The sequence below is a fragment of the Balearica regulorum genome, chromosome 15 (assembly GCF_011004875.1).
Source record: "Balearica regulorum gibbericeps isolate bBalReg1 chromosome 15, bBalReg1.pri, whole genome shotgun sequence".
Taxonomy (NCBI): Eukaryota; Metazoa; Chordata; class Aves; order Gruiformes; family Gruidae; genus Balearica; species Balearica regulorum.
In genome coordinates, this window is record NC_046198.1 from 8167859 (window position 1) to 8180636 (window position 12778).

The window sequence follows — 12778 nt, forward strand, 5'->3', positions numbered from 1 at the left end:
ATCCAATAAACAGAAAAATATGCAGAAATATAACCTAGGATGAATCTGACTGCAGGTACTCCAAAATCCATCAAACACTTTGAATTACACAGAGGAAAGCCTTTCGTGTTTTTCCAACAAGTGGGAAGATGTACAAAGGAATCCTTTCTCCGAGGGACTCGGCTCCCCAGAGGCCCCTGCAGGCATGCAGGGCACTAAGCAAATATTTTCTGACACAAAACAATTCAAAACAACCCATAACAAAATGTTCAGAAGCAAATCAGGTACTCGGAAAGCCAGCAGGCCATCAGGATGCGGACACTATGAGCCAGGGCAAGAGGCATTTTAATCAGGCTGTTGCCTTTTCTCACCCTTCAGTTCTGCCCCAGCAGTGCGTGCGTGCGGTTGAGCTGTGCCAGCAGGCAGCTGCCTGCTGTGGTCCTGCACCCTGCTCCCCAGCTCTCCTTGCTGCCCGCATCAACCATCCCTGCCTTGCAAAGCCAGCCCAGCTCTGCCTGCACCTGGGCAACCGGAGCCCGGCTGGCATCCCTGCTCCATGGGGCTTTCCTATGTCCTCCTTTGAACCAAAGAAACTCTGCTGACACAAACAGCATTTTAATATTATTTACAGAACCGCTGCCATAAAGTATTTTTCCCCTTTGCCCCTCACCATGGTGCTCTCAGGAGCCCCCCAGCCCCAGCTGAGCATCTCCGGCATGGCAGAGTCCTGGCTGCGGCACGGCGATCCCTTCCTCCGGCAGAGAGGAATGTGCAGCGCTGCAAACAGACCGCTGCACAGAAGGGACCCTTGCTTAGAAAGCTCATTAATCTTTAACAGAGCGTTTGGGTTAATTTGAAAGGTTACTTACCCGTCAGTGTAAAGGGATCCCAACGGGAACTCTTCTCCAGCGAGCACCGCAGCCTTCGTGGGGAAGAGAGATGGGCAAATGAAACCCTCTTACAAGAGTACAGTGGCACTTGCATCCTTTGCCCTAAAACCGGGAGCGGCCGGTGGCGTGCCCGGCCCACCGGGCAGGGGAGCATCCTGCTGCCCCACAGCCAGACCCCGCCGGACTGAGAGAAAACACCCCCGGCTTTTGTTACCTCCTCCCGGGCGGGATACTGACCTTGCCTTGGCTCCGCTCCAGCGGCAAGCGAGCACGGGGCCGTCGGCGTAGCGCAGAGCCAGGGGCGCATGGTGGGGGGCACGGAGGTGACGGCGGCCGGGGCAGCTGGCTCAGTGATGCTGCTGCCGGCTCTTCCCCACCAACACGCAGTCGGCAGCGGGGCTCCCTGGCAGCACCGCGGCTCCCCAGACTGCCGGCAGCAGCTCTGCCGGCTTTCTGCCTGTGCTAGCCCTCGCCATCGCGCAGCCCGGCCGCCCCAGCACGCCACAGCGGCCACACACTAAACATATCTTAAATAAAAGCGACTGCCCGTGCCTGCGTTTGAGCTGCTTTTCTGACTTCAGCGACCGCTCCGGTTTTGGATTTAGCATCTACTGAGACAAGTCCTCGGTGCATTCTGCATTAAATAACTAAGGTTAATTTGATTTGATGCACCACTTCATTATCATAAACAGCTCACAGTATGTCAGTCCTCTGTAATTACAGTTTCCTACAGCCAGCATCTTGTTCATTTTCCGTCATTGATGGTGCTTCCCTATGATCACCTCTACAGCTAAGCACTTCTGCGTGAACTTCCCCGAACAGTAATTAGGTGTCATTTATTCTGTAGCTGACGGTTATACTAATTTACAAAAATAGGGGCAAGGATATTAAATTTACTTTTCATTACAGCCCCATTTCCCTCTGATGATTGGGATGAGGCTGTGTGTGCAGGAGGACAGGCAGGGAGGAGAAGGGACGTGCAGAAGGAAAGATGCTCCTGGTGAGGGGATGCCACAGCCGGGGCCTCCTGGGCTCTGCCGCCGGCACACGGGCACCCAACACCCCGGGGAGCCCTGGCACTGGCGGGTCAGGCTCAGCAGTCCCTGCAGAGAAGCAGAGGGCAAAGCACGGTGCCAATCACCGTACCAGGGCTGGTGGGCTCCCGGGCAGGATTTCTGCCAACTCAGCAAAGCGGCGCTGCTCGTGCCCACGCTCCCGGCTGCCAGGGAGGGAGGTGCTCCGCTAACAATGACGGCACGAGAGCGGGCGCAGAGCACAGCCAGCATGCCAGCACGTAGCAAACTACATATGCAAAGCCACATCCAACGCCCTTCTCCCGCGTGGCTTGTTTTGGCCGCAGTCCCTTCCCCAGACGGGCGCTGCCGGACTGACGGCAGCAGTACCCCGCTGCCTGCGGTCCTCCTCCCCCTCGCCTGCATCTTCCCATCAAAGCAAAGAACCAGCTGGGAGTCAGCGATGAGGACGGGCACTCCAGCCTGTCACTGCAAACCCTGTGCTGCCGGAGGGGAACAGATCCGCCCGTGCAGCCGGGGGGGCTGCTGATCTGTCTTCCAAAACAGGGGGGTGTTCCCTCATTGTCTCAGACTCAATTGCATCCTCATACTGGAGATGCAATGCTGGAGATGTTTGCCATTGATTTTATTTGACAAATGACTCTGGTGTTTGGTATCTTCCTTATTTGTAGCTACAGAAACACGACGACGTTGGCCCATCCCACAAACACAGCAAAGCATTTAGTGGGACAAATCCCGCAGCACCACGCGGTCAAAACAACATCAGCCTGCTGGGATGCAGCGGCATTTTGTTAAGCTCGAATTAACGATGAAAAAAAATTTTAAAAGAAACACACTATGTCAATGGGTAGAGTTGCAGGTGCCATGAACTGCCTGAGCCCATGATAGCAAAGCTTAGAAACCCTAATGATAAAGCAGCAGCCCTGCCCCCGGCCGAGTAAAGCTGCTCCCAGTGCCAGCACTGGGAAGTGATACACAGCGTGCAATGGGAATATCCAGCAGAGAAGAGGAATACCCAGTCCACAAGAGGAATGCCCAGTAAATGGAAAGAATACCCAGTATGCTACAGGAATACCCAGTCCACAAGAGGAATATCCTGGGAGAGCTCCATCCCCAGGCCGCAGGCTGGGCTCCGTCTGCTCCTGCTGCCTGGGATAGCAGGACCCATCCCTGCCCTGGCCGCGGCGGGTGGGCTCCTGCCAAGCCACCCCCCAGCCTGGCCGCTCACCACCGCTCCCCTGTGCTGGGCACCACCGCAGGCTCCATCGCTCCTCACCAAGCTGTGCTCTGTGGCGGGATGCTCCGCAAGCAGGTCCCTGCTCAATGGAGAACAAACAAAGAGCTCACCCAGCAAAAGTCGCTCTCGGTTATAATTTCTATTTTTTTTTAATTGAAATAGCCATGGAGCTGAACTGATGGTGTTTGCACTGACTGCTGAATTAGCAGGGTACTAGACTGTAACAATATAAAATATATATTGTTAAAAGCCACTTAAGACTTTCTCTGGAAGGGCTTGCTGAGCCTTTGATCAAGAGCCCAGGGGACAGCCCTTTATTACCACTGTGACCAGGTCAATTACTCTAGAACTGAGCAAATTATTTATGAGGTGGTCAGCCTATTAAAACATTAACACATCCATCACTTAGCTGCTGATCTGGCTCCTGTCTTTATTACACTGCGCTGGGCTTGGGATTTTACTGGCATTTTATTTGGTTCAAAGCTACATTTACAAGAAAAAATACCCAAGCTACCCAACAACCCACAGCTCTTACTTTCACGGAGCCCAAGTTATAGAGGGACCCTCTGGCTCCTCCAAACTCATGTGAACTATTTTTCATTTGGGTTTTTGTCTTTGTTCCCGTTGCCTTGTTGCATGGTCTAAACAAAGGCACAAACTGCAGGTCTTTAATTTGCAGAGATACTTCAGAGCATCAAAAATCAAATTTAGCTATTACCATCAGAATTTCTATCTGCCCTTTAAGTGTAAGTGCTTGCAGTGGGAATGCATGATGAACTAGCTGAGCCGCTCCTTTGAAAGTGATAAAGCATCAAATCTTGGGAATAAATGGGCTGTTACAGCTGTGGGCACCCTGTGGTTACAATACAGCAAGGAGAGGCAGATAGTGCTTCACAGAGAGAGGGGGCATTTATTTCTGTCTGTCAAGACACAGGAAAGATGGAGGACATACAAGGGATGAGAATTAGTGTCTTAATCTACTACGTTTACACTCTTCCCTTTTTTAAATGCCTTTTGGCTAGTCATTTTCCCACATCTGATATTTTATTATCACGTCTTTTATGACATTTCCAGATACTTATTAAATCAAGATGGAGAGCTCTGCTTCATGTGCCGGCTGTTTGATAGGGAATCCAGAGACCAGGTGGAGCAGACAGGGATGTCTGGAGATGAGGGTCCGGATCCGACCACCCCCCTGGGTGGAGCAGGCGTCCCAGCCCGGTGCGTGGGGCAGAGGACGTGGGGCTGGTCTGTGGCTCCGGAGAGGTGTCGAGGGGCCTGGCAGGGCTATGGGGCAGGGGCTAAGGGGCAGGTTGTTGCTTCAAACAAGATAGAAAGTGGTTGGAGGGGCTGGGGCAGGGCAGCGGGACATGCTGCCTGTTGTGCAGCTGGGCAGCAGCGGAGCTGCTCTAGCAGGGGGGTGGACTGGATGATCTCTATAGAGGTCCCTTCAGCCCCTACCAATCTGTGAATCCGTGAGCTCAGCACCGAGGGGACGGGGACCGTCCTCTAACGGCACGATGGATGGGCTTCGCCCACGTGCGTTTAAATCAATTCCTACACCACATGGCACTGCATCCTGGGAAGGAAGGGATTCCCGCGGTTTAATTTGGCACAAGAGAAGGCTGGATATAAATCCGTATGAGCAGAAGCAAACAGAAAGCCCACAGAAAGAATCTTATGCAGCGTGCCCAGGCTGAGCTTTAAAAAAATGGGGCCTTTCATGGCTGGTGGCCAGAGTGGACACACCAGCCAAGCCCTGCCTGTGCCGGGCACTGGTGCTCCCCGGGGAGCTGGGCACGAGGTGCCTGCAGAGCTCTCCCTGCCCTGGCTCCCCCCACACCCCACAGACCCCCGGACCCCCCGGCGGTGCTGCCATAAGCCCAGCCCCAGGCTCCCGGGAGCCGCATCCCCCCAGCAACGCGGCGGCTCAGCACAAAGTCTGCGAGGGGGCGGCTGTCCCCCCTGCCCCGGGGATCACTCCCAGGGTGGGCTCTGCTGCTTGTGACACGCATTTCCCTAACGCTTGAGGTTTTTCCACGCTGGCCTCTTCTGAGCCTCGGCTATCCCCACGAGGACGTGGGGATGGCAGTGCTGGAGCTTGGTACAGCTCCAGGCAGCTGCCGGCATTATGAATCGTGCCTCACCCCGGTGTGCAGAGCACACAGACACACACGGGTGCCCCACGGCATCGCCACGACCCCACCAGGGCTGCAGTGGGGCTGAGCTGCTCAGCAAGAGCCTCGACAAGTGACAAAGCGCCGTCCTCACCCTCCACCCCACCGCCGCACTCGATGGGAGGTAGCTCTGGCCTGGGGGCCCCCTTCAAAGAGCAGCCAAGCTGGCTGCTGGACTCAGAAATGGAGCAGGAGCCCGTCAGAGGGCTCCCACAGTCACAAACGGCTGGGGCTCGAGTGTGAAAAGGGCAGGCACAGCGGGACGCGCTGCCGCAAAGCTCGGCCTTCCTGCTTGGCTCAGCGCCGCACCGTGACCAGCTTTGGAGGATGCACGTCACAGACGTGGGCAGCACACAGGGGCCGGAGGGGAGCTGAGGGTGGTTGGAGGATGGGGAACAGGGTGTGAGGAATAGCTGTGGGAAGTGGGCTCGTTCAGCTGAGAGGAGCAAAAGAAGAAATAAAACCATAGTCCAAGAAGCACCGGCCAGACCCTTAGCTGTGAAACTGCCTTCGGTGCACCCTGCTCCTGCCTGCTGCTCATCTCCCCAGCAGCGTGGCCTGCTCCTCTCACCGCAGCTCCTCCTGTGGCTGGGGGTCCTCCGTGCTCCGGCTTGGGGTCCCGTCCATCCCTGTCCTGTGGGGGGAGGCGAAGGCCATACGAACCGTCCTCAGAACCGGTTGCTGTCCCAAGGGCTGCTCAGTCCTCTGCAATGGAGGAGGAGCTGGTGCAGAGGACAGGAGAAAGCTGCTGTTTGTGTCCCCTGTCAATAGGACGGGAAGCAGTAGGTGTGGATCTCCGTGAGAACATTTAACTTTAGCTGAGTGCACTGTGCCGAGCCCAGGACCCCTGTGATGGCTCGTCTTCCTAAGGCATGAGGCTGTCTGCCCCGTGGACTCCTTTCCCCCATCGGCACCCCAAAAGCACGCCTGCCGCAGCAGGACGCACATCGCAGTCACACCTCCCGCTCCCCCTGACCCCGATCCCCTGCCAGCCTCCCGGGGGGCCATACGCAGCAAACTCTCTGTTTGCTGGCGGCCTTCTTAATTACCCACCATTTGTTAATAGCCTTTGACGAATTCATTCTTAATTCTCGGTGCTAGCGGTGGAGGGCTGCTCTCCAGTGGTTCCTGCCGCTCTCAGCTCCGGGCTGTGCCCGGCTCCCCGGCTGGAGTCACCCGGGCTGCGCAGCATCACCCAGGTTTTGCAAGGACTGGCAAACTCTGGAGCCTGGGCAAGTCCTGGGTCTCTTGGTGCAGTTCTGACTTCCTGCAGGGTTTCAGCTCTCGTGTTTGAACATTTAATGCTGGCGGCACCCGCAGTTACGAAGCAATCTCAGCAGCAGAGCCAGCTGCGGGACCCGCACTGCACAGCGTCCATGTGGAAGGAGCGCCTGGACGAGCCGGGGTGTAGCAGTCGGGAAGGTCCTGGGGGAAGGTCCCTGGTGGCTCCTGGAGGGTCCCCACTTTGCATCAGGTATCTCTGCTGATCTGGGCTCTCTGAGCCCCTTAGGAGAGTGATCTGCATGTGAACTGCTCTGGAATGCAGCAATAAACCCTGAAAGAAAAGCGCCCGGGGGGGGGGCAGCCCTGGGACCCCATCCTCCCTGGGGGCTGAGCACCAGTCCTGGTAAGAAGGGCTGACAGCCCCAGAGCTGGGAGGGCGAGGAAGAGGAGAAAGGAGGAAGCCTCGCTGCACAGCAGGGCTGGGGAGCACCCTCCTCCCCGCCGCTCTGGGTGCTGGGCCAGCCTGTGTCTGGCTGCGGTTTGGGGTGATGCCGCAGTGGGATCCGGCCGCCCCACTCGCTGGCCAGCACAACCGGTGCACAGCTGGAGGTTTGCACCCAGGAGCAGCCCTGCCCTCCGAGGCACCCGGCCAAGAGGCAAGGCCGACGTCCTGGCACCCGCCAGGAGCTGTGCCCGCCGTGACAGGCACGGTGAGACCGCACAGGACACGGGCTGCACGTGCACACCGGCGCCTGGGCGTGCAACGTGGGGGGCGCTTCGCACGGCACGGGGAGGGACGCCGAGCTGGCACTGGGACTGGCGAGCTGGCACTGCACTCAAAAAGCTCCTATAAATTAAAAACCAGCTAAACACGACTTCACACGTCCTCTCTCTTTGAGGGGCTGGTGGCAGCAGCCTTGCGGTTCTCGCAGCAAGCGCAACCCGGGTTATTTCCCTGAAAACGGTCTCGGCAGCCGGTCGCACCCCCCCGTGCCAGCACACAGTGCGGGGCACAGCCAGCCCTGCCGCCCCGGCCGTGCCGTGCGTGCCTGCGCCAGGGCCCGTGCAGCTGACGGGGATCAATTTTCCTCATTACTTATATCTGCTTCGTACCACAGGGGAACGTTCACATGAGCAGGTTTTGATGGGAGCAGAATTGCTTGCCGTGAAACTATTATGGAGCCAATTAAACCAAATAAAAATACAGGGTCTGAGCAAACCGCTGCAGGGAGAGCTGGAGAAATGAGCCGGGGGATGGCACGGCACGGCAGGGCCCGGGTCACTTGTTTGTTTGTTTAAGTGCTTGTTCACGGGGACAGCTGGCTGCGAGTCAAAAAAAATCTGTACGAGCAACAGAGAAAAATTATTCTCAAGCAGCGACGCTGCGGAAGCCGCTTCCTCGCGATCAAATTAAAAAAGAGTTAGACTTGGGAGAGCCAGCAAATGTGAGAAAGGGGCAGGGCGGACATTCATGCCAATTGAAAGCTTGCATAGCTCATTCCCCCAGACGGCAAATCCCAACTACAAACACAAGCCCGTATTTACCGAAGCTGCCACCGCCGCCTCGCATTCCAAGCGAGCACAAGGGAGCCGGCGCGGGACGCCGGGTGATTGGCAGCCGCATTCAGCAACACACAGAAATCCCTTTTTTTGTTGTTTCTGCAAGCATCTTTTAAGATGTCTCTGAAACATATGGCTTCCTTCAGCGGCACAAAGGGGCTAATGATTGCCCGGGAATGCCCTGAGTATTAAATATGGGATCACTACAGTTACAATGCCACACCAGAACGGCAATTCATATTCGGTGTCAGCTCAAAAGAGCTTTTGTGGATAATTAGTTCAAGGAAAAAAAAAAAAATTGTTACCGATGCTTAGAACCGCGGCGGCTGCAGTGGCGCGGTCCGATCTGCGAGCCGGGCTCAGCCCATTGTCTGCCCCGCACCGCGAGCTGCGCCCGAGCCATTTTACTTTTCCCTCCTGTTTCTCTGCTGACAATGCGCGGGGAACAAAGGCTTGTGCCTGAACAGGGGCAGTAATTCATCCGCGCCCTTCAGCGCCTGCACGCAGCTGCCCTCTTCCCAGCATGGCTGCCAGCCGTACCAGACACCGATTCACCCAGCCCTCCTTTCCCATCGTCTCCAGGGAGATGGCGACGGACCTGCATCCTAATGACGGGTGGCCGGCATCGCCCGCGCCCGCCGACCGGCTCCCTCCGGTCCCTTCCAGGCTGGGGCTGCACGGTGTCGGCACCGGCGCTCCCGGCATTACAGATTCAGCCCCCGTTCCCGCACGACGGCTCGTAGGGAAGAACGAGCGGCCCCACCCCCGGGGGGGACATCGCCGGGGAGCGCCAAAATAAAACCCGCATTGTCCGAGAGCCGCCACATCGAGACCCGCGGCCACCGCCGATGCTGGGCTGCCGACCATCAACGCTGCGAGCACCCGGCACCAACCGCTTCTCAGATGTGGAAGGAAAGGGGAACAGCCCCCCCCGCAAACCCACCCCACTCAGGACACGTCATTTTTTAAATCCTAGCACGGAGGCAGTAAAAGCCGACGGCCGTGGGGCACCCTGACCCCCGCTCCCGGCGAGGAGCCCTTTGTGGAGCATCACAATGTTCGCACGGAGGCAGGCGGCGGGATGCGCCGGGTGGGAGGACGCAGATGCCGACACGCGCCGGCAAGCCCACGCAAACCTCAATGCATGACCCCCCGCCCCGAGCCCCCCACGGAGGGCAGCGCCGTGGTCCGTCGGGGCCAGCGAGCTGCTCCCACGGAGCGGCGGCGACGCGAGGCTGCACGCGGTGGAGCGCCCGCTCGCGCCCTGCATGCTAATGAGCAGCGCCGGCAGAGCTGCGCCAATTAATTGCTGGAAGTATCTGTTAACTTACCAAATGGGGAGCCGTGGTGCCAAATTGGAGGGCAGGGTTTCGTAGCGCGGCAGCGGCACGGAGCTCCCCGCGCCCGCCAGTCTCCGGGCGGCAGGTACGGCTCAACTACGACAGGGCAGGTGAAGGCAGGAGACAGACCTGCTTATATTTTTGTATTTAAATTTTTTTTTTTTTTTTTTTTTTTTTTGAGCTCACGTAGCATTTAGGGTCACATGCTGCCGTGAGCATCGGTCGGCACCATCACGTGCCCGGGGTCAGGGCTCACGTGATGAGCAAACCTGATGAAGTGCCACTACGACCCATTTCGCATCGACCCTAAAAAACTTAGTTGTAAAAATCTAATTTATAACACGTTAATGAAATAATTAATTTTTGAAGTAGGCTTCTAACCTTTAGAACCAAATAATTTCAGGGGGAGGGGGCGGGAGAGCGAGAGATGGGAACGAAATGCCAAGATTTCGATGAATATTTAATACACCCTCCGCGCTCCTCATAAGCTCCTGCGCCTTGGAGCCGTGCCAGCGCCATTTGAATACCATCCTTTGTTAATAACTAAATTGACGCCTCTGTTGCTATTCGGTGTTTGCGGCTCTATCAAGCTGTAATCTGTCACAGCGAATACGGGGGGAAGCATAACTCAATGAGCACCCACCCGTCCCCGCCGCGCCGCCCGGACAAAGCCCAGGGCTGGTCCCGCAGCCCGGCGGCACTGCGGCATGCACGGCGCTCCCCTGCCCTTCCGCCCATATACAGACCCTAATATACATGCATGTATATATATAAATATATTTTTTTTTTTTCCCAGCCTGAATTAGTGGCAGGAAGCTTCAGAAGGCTTGTTCCTGCCATGTTAAGTGTAGAATTTTGCATTACTTGAAATTTTCTTAATTTCAAGCAGAAAGGGACAGGGCACGTACATTACTGCAATTCTGCAAATGAACATCTCTTCCCCCCGTCGCCCGACACGACCTCCCCGTTGCCACCTGCGGGACCAGGAGGGGCTGCTCACGCTGTCGGCAAGGACAGCAACAGTCGCGACATCCCCAGCACAGAAGGGCAGGACACAGGGACCACCACCGCCCAGGGGGCCAGACCTGGCAAGGGGGCATGTGATATTTGGTAAAAGGACCGGGTTACAGCCAGCTGCACCCCCACAGGGCATCGACAGGCTGAAATTAAAAATCCACTTCTGCGTGCACACAGACATACAAATCAGATAAATAAACAAGAAATTTTTCCCTATGAAAATCGAGCAGTACAGCAAAAATGGAAACCTTGGCTCTGCAGAGAGGATTCGGATACGGCCCCATTCCTGCGGCGGGGCTGGGTCTGCGCGCCGATAAGGACACCGGGGACGCCGGGTCCCCGGTAGCTCTCCTTTCTTCACAATTAGTTTAACTAATTGGGCAACAGCTCCAGCATAATTCACTTGATTCCCCTAAACCATTAATTATTCTGCATTCAGGACAAACATGCTCTGCAGTTTGCTGCGCGCGGCGTGCCGGCAGCTTCATTGGCATTCCCGGCACACAGCAGCCACTGGAAACGGGTGTCTGCGGCTGTGCCGGGCTCTAACGAACTGCGGCGAGGGAACACTCGATTGGCCACATGCCGGAGGAAAGGGGAGGAAGGAAAAAAAAAAAAAAAAAAGAGAAAAACAAACCCAATTTTCATTTCGTATTAAATCAGCTGCATACATGGCAGGGAAACGGCAGCTCCTGCGCAGGGGTGCTGGGTGGCTGCGAGTCCCGCTCCCGGCACCAGCGTGCTGCCGGCACGGGGTGTGGGCAGAGCGCCGGCCCCCATGCCAGCACCTGGCTGCACGCGGGGGCACGAGGGGACCGGTGCCTCATTTCCATCGGTGGGGTGTGCTCGGTTCTGTTGGGCGGTTTGGTGCGTGCCACTGCCGTAACAGGGAGCTGCAGCTCCCGGAGCATCGCGAGGGCTTTAGGCTGGTGCTCAGCTGATGGGGGGGGCAGCCAAAAAGGGTGGAGCTGTCACTGCCAGCCTGGGCCAGCCCATCGTCTGATGGTGGGTCCCTCCCTGAGACACCTTTGTCACTGAACGGGTGACCCGTGGCCATAGCTCCCACCCGAGAGGAGCTCATTCCTGTCTGCTCATGCTCGGGCTGCTCCCGTCCCCACGTCCTCTTCTCCCCCCTGGCTCCTGGTGGCCAATGCACAGAGAAAACTCAGCTGAGGAAGGACACAGCTGGTGTCACGGCCATGCTGCCGGCACAGGGTGGGAAACACGTGCATCCCCCCTTCCCTCCCTCTGGTGCACCATGAAGCCCCCACACCTGGCTGTGGCTGCGGCACAAGTGCAGCAAAGCGCTTCTCCAGTTGTCCCCAACACACCAAGCTGTCCCTCACGCTGCCACCCGCTGAGATCACATGTAGGTATCTCCTTGATGCTCAAAGGCCCAGGAGAGCAGGATTTAACAGCTCTGGTGCTGTCAGTGCGGAGGTGGGTTGGTACAGGGGCAGCCAGAGCCCACGGAGCGGGGTCCCCGGGGTGCTGCTCACAGCCTCCCTCCATGCACAGGCTGTGGATGGAACGGGAGCTCCCACGCTGGTGTAGGTTTGCAGCCCCTCTCCCAGTGCTGCTGCTGGGATGCTCGGGACGCGGTGGCTGCAGCCACAAAAAACCTGCGGGCTCCTGCGCAACCCACACCTTTGTCCTGGCCCAAACCCCGGGCCGCCGCACCACTTCCCCTGCTGCAGCCTCTGCCCCGCACGCGGCTGCTTTGCCGATGTCCTGCACCGCACCCCGGCCTCTTGCTGGAGAGCCACGGCATCGCCGGGCCACCTGCGCCTGCTGGGCCCCCGCTCTGCCCGCAGGGTGGGCAGCGGAGAGGGCAGGGGCCACCGTCCCTGGGGAGAGGTGACGCCTTCCCACGCCTGCCTGCACACCACGGGCAGGTCACCGGCAGCGTGGCTCCAGGAGGGCAAACGTGGGCCAGGGCAGGGATGGTGCTAGGGTGCAGTGGACCGCAGAGGGACGTGGTGGCACGGACACGGCAGGGACAGCGGGGACGTCTCACCTACCTGCTCTGCCGGTGGAAGGGGAAGGAGCGGAGCGTGCCCTCTGCTCCGTGGGGAGAGGGGACCCCGCGCGCTCGGCCGGCGCTGCCTCCGCACGAAGCAACCCGGGCGGCCGCCGGGTACCGGCTCATTCGTGGAGGCGAAAGGGAGCGGCCGGCTGGAGACCCGGCATTTTCAGGAGCTTTTCTTCCCTCTCGGCAGAGACGAAGGAGCGCCCCGGCTTCATCTGTCACTCCAGCACTGCTGCACTCAGCCGTAGGCGCCGTGTTATGTCCTTGAGACACAGACCGATGCCATCTGGG